This window comes from Pyrus communis, chromosome 9, assembly GCF_963583255.1.
Source record: "Pyrus communis chromosome 9, drPyrComm1.1, whole genome shotgun sequence".
Taxonomy (NCBI): domain Eukaryota; kingdom Viridiplantae; phylum Streptophyta; class Magnoliopsida; order Rosales; family Rosaceae; genus Pyrus; species Pyrus communis.
The window spans coordinates 11,937,623-11,944,056 of NC_084811.1; the positions used below are offsets into that span (position 1 = coordinate 11,937,623).

Genomic DNA, 6,434 nt, shown 5'->3' on the forward strand with positions numbered 1-6,434 from the left:
AAATGCACCATATAACCGTTGATTAAATTTAGAGTTTCTTTGTAGAACTGTATTTGTCCATTTCCTTTACAACAAATGAATGACTTTATGGTTTCAAATTTGTCTAATTTTTTGCAAGGATGATCTAATAATGATGACCTAAAACCAGTGTTTTAAAAAAAAAAAAACTAATTTTAAGAGTCACCTAGGCAGTTTTTGGGGTGGGGCTATGAAAAAAACACCTTTGCCCAGCGGTTGGGCTATAGACTAGCCTAAATGCCTAGGTTGTTGCCTCAGGCGCCTAGGCAACCTGGGCGTTTGATTTTGTTTTAAAAGAAACCTCCCAAACCCAAAATGTTGTTGTTTTGGGCAAGGGTTTTATAAAATTCATGCTAATTTTATGTTTCGAACTTGGTTTCTATTAGATTATTATGACTTAATGATGTGAATTAGAGAGATAATAGTTTAATCAAATAATTGATTGCTTGGCATGCTTACTTGATTGTTTTACAAAGTATTAGGTACCATGAGGCTATAGCCTAGGCAAGGTTATTCACGAAACACTTAGGCTTCGCTCTTTAAAACATTGACTAAAATATAGACGGTACAGATCGTTGAAATACATTACAGAGTGGACTTTACAAAATGGGTGTTAAAAGCGTGTGTCATCGGATCCTAACCCATATATATGTATATGTACGTCGTACGATGAGTGCTCAAGCGTTAACTGGTTAGTAAGTTAAAATGGTGCTAACCGCTTGTTTGGGCTCACTCCACTAAAAAATATCATCCGAAGTGTTCATTTAAAGATCATCATTCGAGAAACCGAGATCACCCTTGCTAAACAAAATTTCAATTTGTTTAAGCTTATCACATTTTGCGAATTTGTTGAAAAAGGTAGCTTGCATTTAAGTACGAGGTATTTATTGAGCTTTATATGGTAAGTGATTTTCTGTTGTAAATATAATAATCTGTTTTTTATGGTCCATGGAAATTAAGGCTTGTGGTGGTTTCATTTTCATTTTTGATGGACACCACCTTTTTTATTTAAAGGTTCGAAGCATATGTGTAATTTTAAGTAAATAATTAAATCGACACCAAAGATACCAAAGGGAAGCTGCAGCAGCTGCACTGTCAGAGTTTGTCCGCTACTGGTATGCGTTGGATGTCAACCAAGACACACTACAGTTTGTTGGTTACATTAAAATTTTGTTATTTCCATGACATGTCTGTATCATGGGATCTTCTTGTTTCGAACTCTGTTTCCATCATGTCATTATTCTCAGCAATTTGTTACTTTTCTGTTCATCTTGGTAATTATCTCGGTCCGTATCATTGTTCCTGTCCATGTTTACGCATGTGATAGAAAAGGATACAATTAATAAAGTATACCCAAATAATATGTGCATAGTAACCACTGTTTACTCTATTTCGTTCAGTTTCTAGTGTACTTGGGATCTTAGTTCTTTGCAAGCATTTTAACCTGTTTTGTGCTCATTGTTAATTCATGCATTTTTGTGTTATTAGTTGAATAATTTTGTTAGCCTTTGATTCCAAATTCTTATTAGTTAATATTCTTGATAATGCAGGGTGATGAAGTTTGATTTAGTGTGTGTTAATTTGAGGAAAGAAGAAAGAATTAATCACAGAAAAAATGGAGATGGATTTGGATGCTTTACTCTTTGCAGAAATTGCAGAGAGAATGTTTTTCTTTCTATATTCCTTAACTTAGTTATGCATAAGGATTCCCACCATCTCAAACAGAAATAATCTCAGCCACACATCTAGCTAAGTTCAAGGATCCTTCCACATGTCACTTAGACAGAATTACAATATGAGCCCTACACTTGGTGAAATTAACCAAAGTGGATACACAACTAAATACAAAGCTTATTTATCCTAAACTCAGATTAGCTCAATGCTTATACACTAACACTGGGATGGGTTTGGATCCCTGTTGGAGCAGATTGTGGAGGTATTGTGTCGACATGTTTCAGATGAATCTCCAACAGTCAGGCGCTTGTGTTTGAGAGGACTAGTACAAGTTAAGTGAATCTTTTGCGAAAGTGCTTGGTTTTTCTGTGCATGTTCCTATTTAGTTTTCTTTTATATCTTTTATAGCTTTTTTCTGGGAAGCTGACCTCCATAATTTTCCAGTGGGAAATGATTTCCACGCATACATTGTATCCTTTTACACACCATGTTATATATGTTCCTTAATTCTCCTTTGATTTATTCAATCCAAAAATTAAGTGGTTACCTTATCCAAAAATGAATAATTTCTTACTTTTCACTAATTAGTATGTGCTTGCATTCACATCTTTTGGTTCTATCAGTCTCAAGCTAGAGGAGCATTACTTTTTTCTAAAAAAAATTATTTGGAATATTTTGATAGAAAATGTGTTGCATTTCCTTAGGCCTTAAGAGAAGAGAGTATTATTTGGTTGAGTTGAGTAATGTTATCAAGACACCTCTGTTAGAGATTGTCAACTAGTGTGCCAGTTTCGTGTGTCTAAATAGCGTTATTGGTCTTTGGACGATATCCTGTAATTACATGTCCATTCTGAAGCCTGGCTTTGTTTGTCTGCCGGCCTGAAATTGGTGTCATTATTTCTCTGTCCTTCACAATGAATTGTATGCCCTACTGCGTGTTTTAAATCTTATTTCATTTTTTTTCTCTTCACCGTTCATTCTATGATTCTGGAGGAATTGACATTTTGAACTTTTGAGTCGCAGATACCATCTATGCAGATGTTGCAGTACACACCTCAAGTTCTGGGTGTAATATTAGCTTTGCTAGATGATTCCAATTAATCTGTGCAATTAACTGCAGTTTCTTGCTTGCTCACGGTGAATTCCTCCCTCCTTTTCTTTTGATGGGTGTAATATTAGCATGTGTGTCATATAAATATTAAGAATTTTCTTTAGATCACTCTTTTTTTCCTTGGTAATTATTAATCTTTAGTATTAATTCAATATTGAGCACTCATTTTTAATATAATAGATGCTTGAGTCGTCACCCAAGGACGCTGTGGATCCCATTTTGCTTAGTCTTTCTATGTGGCTTCGAAATCTTCAGGTGCAGTACTTCACTCTCAGTATACTGGTGCACAAATTATTTTCTTGGTTCTTGCTGCCTCTTTCATTTTTTTCTTTGGTCATTCAAGGATTACATCTGATTAAATGCGGTTTCCACTTTCGTTGCCATATCTTGATTACAATTTACATTTGTTTAAATGTTTCCAAATTAATTGAGTTGTGATTGCAGTTAATAGGAGCATCTCTTCTCAAAGTTACTTTAACTAATTTTGGTATTAGACTATCAGTTAAATATTGCAAGTATAGATTTAAAAAGAATTAAGAGCATGGAAAATTTGAAGTTCGTCGAAGAACAGAAAAATAGGTGGGCTGAACAATGTACGCCTTCCCTTTCTTCCTAGAAGTCATTTTAGAACAAACTGTCAGCCAAAGGATATCCATGTAATGTCACTTATTATTTGGAAATCAGATGGCATCTTACATGTTGCTTGTAGCGTACTTCATTTTATTGTGCTGATACATTGACTAATTACAACATGTTTGGAACAGATATTGTAGCGTACATCATTTTATTGTGCTGATACATTGACTAATTACATGGAACAGATATGTACAAATGCGAAGATGCGAGCTAATGCTTTTGCAGCTTTTGGAGCACTAAGTAACTATCGAATTGGTCTGCAACATGAGGCATTTCTCGAGCAGGTCTATTACTTGTTCTGATCTTAGGAAGAACTTTCTTTCCTTTTGAAGAACTGTCATATGAGCGTAGAAATTATTGAGATTATCATTTCATGCTTCTCATTCGTTCTTTTGGCTGCCTATTTCAGAAAGTAACTTGTTGCACAGTTTTGTTCAGAACTTTTTACCACTTAATTATTTATATATGAATAACATGGAAACTTGACCGAGGTTTTCATTTAAAAGCTCGTATAGTTATAAAATGTAATACTATGTCCAGGTATATACCGTAATCCCACGCTTGGTTCTGCATTTGCATGATGATGACGTTAGCGTGAGACAGACTTGCCGGGTAATTGCTTACCGTTATTACTTCTTCTGTGCATGAAGATGCATGGAGACATTGTACACTTGTTTTTCTGAACTGGTGAACAGACTACTCTGAAACAAATTGCCCCACTACTGGAAATGGATGGACTCCTCCCCTTGTTCAACATGCATTCTTTCAATTATGATCATCGGTATGTCTTGACATATTATCAGAGGACTGAATTTATGAGATGATTATGACAGTAACCTTATCTGGCGATAAATGAAGTCACACCAACTTTTCTCTTTTCAGAACTGACTACGAGGGTTTTGTCAGAGACCTCACAAAGCAATTTGTTCAGCATCTACAATACAGGTTTCGACTGGAAAACCTTCATTTTCAATACAATTTTTTTTTTCTTTTTTTGGTTGCTATGCTAAATGGCTAGTAAATTTAGCATCATAACTATGGTATGAAAGCCCTATGATTTTATGGGTATAATCTTTGCAATTCAGATGGTTATACCACCCTTTTATTCTTTTCACAATATGGGTACTCAAATGACTTGACTTACATTCTTGATACGGCAGGCATTCGATGCACCATGGCTGATAATTCAGGCTAATGCTATATACTTCTCCAGCTGTACGCTATCTCTGTCCGATGATCAGCACATCTTGAATCAATATTATGCGCTGGTAAGTTTCAGACACGAGTGCTATCTTTTTATATCATGGCCCATCATAACCAAGAGTAACATGGTATACTCACAAAAATTCATGTCTAAATCTAGGTATTCAAAACGCTAGTAGGAAAAATGAGTTAGTCAGCAGATGCAGTCATGAGAGCTACGTGCTCTTCTGCTCTGGGTTTATTATTAAAATTCTCGAAGTCATCCTCATGGAAATCAGCTCGAGTTGATCGTACGGACTCAAGTCACTCAATACCAAAGGGCCATGACTTTTCAGTCTAGAATGAAGTAGCAAGCCATAAAGGAGAAATTAAATTGATCATCTTCACCTGTGTGCAAGGAAACACATCACGATCTTTGATGACTGTGAAATGGAAGTCCCATTGCAAGATGCAGAACGAAGCAGCGTAGGAGAATCGTGAAATTCAGCATTGACCTTGAATATATAGGGTTACCGGGGCCATAAATTAATCGAATTGTTGTAAATCATGTCAATTGTGTTGTATCATTGTAAATCAAACATTTACCTCGGGTCGCTTGTGTATTTTGTGTGTTATAGATGTAACATTATTCTGTTCCACTCAAAACGTCATCTCGGAGATTGTACATTCGTGTGGTTTTCACGTACTATCGGTTTTACAGGTTTTAGGAAAACGATTTGTAACTTGAACACAAAGGAGATGTGGTTTGAGATGTTTCATGGTTTATTGTTTTGAGGCAATTCTGAATATTAGTGTGTTGATTGATTCGGAGTCGTGTTTGGCCATAATATGTAATATTTCCTGCCTCTCCATCTATTGATATTGAATTGTCAGTTTTATTCACCCGCGAGACTCCATTTGGTCCCATAAGCTTTGCGTGTAAATGTTGTGCGACTGCCTCATTCTTGTAAATCTATTGGGTGTTGATTCCTTACCCGTAAATGTCGCGCGACTGCATCATTCTCGTAAATCTATTGGGTGTTGAATTCCTTACGCGTAAATGTCGCGCAATTGCATCATTCTCGTCGTTATACGTAGTTTTTTGTGTTCACTAGGACTGCACGAAATTGGAAGCAAGTTATGTGAAGTGGTTTAACAGAGTCCACATAACTGAGTAGAGAGAAATGTTAGGATCAGCAGCAGCAAATTGCATCATTGTCCAGTAGCAAGAGAGAGATACTATATCCCTCGAGTAACATGAGAACCTCCTGCTTCATATATGATAATCTGTCTATCCAATTTTCTTCCCAATACCATAGCGTCCGGAGAGCCCCAGCTTCACTTTGTCGTGTTTCCTTTCATGGCCCAAGGCCACATGATACCGATGATCGACATCGCCAGACTCTTGGCGCAAAGAGGCATCATCATCACCATCATCACTACGCCGCACAATGCCGCGCGATTTCAAAACGTTGTGACTCGTGCTGTGCAGTCGGGGCTCCAAATGAGGGTAGCCCTACTAGAATTTCCATACGAAAAAGTGGGGTTGCGTGCTGGGTGTGAGAACCTTGACCTGCTTCCTTCGCAAGGAAGAAACCCTAGTTTTAAGCGTGCAAACAAGAAGAAGGTAGAACTCCATTGATTCGAAGTATTGTAATCTCTATCTCCCTCTTTGCCGATAAGGTCTGCGACTTTCATAGGATTGATATGAAATTTTGATGCCTTCTACAACGAATCAATCTATTTGTCTCTTGATCTTCATTACATAAGCAAAACGTACAAAACCCTAAATTGTATATTATTGTTCATATAT

At 36.6% G+C, this 6,434-nt stretch overlaps 1 pseudogene; it reads left to right on the plus strand.

Annotated features, from left to right (window-relative positions):
- LOC137744391 (protein SHOOT GRAVITROPISM 6-like) overlaps nt 1-5,477 on the plus strand; it is a 28,382-nt pseudogene extending 22,905 nt beyond the window's left edge.
- Nucleotides 5,478-6,434: the final 957 nt, after the last annotated feature.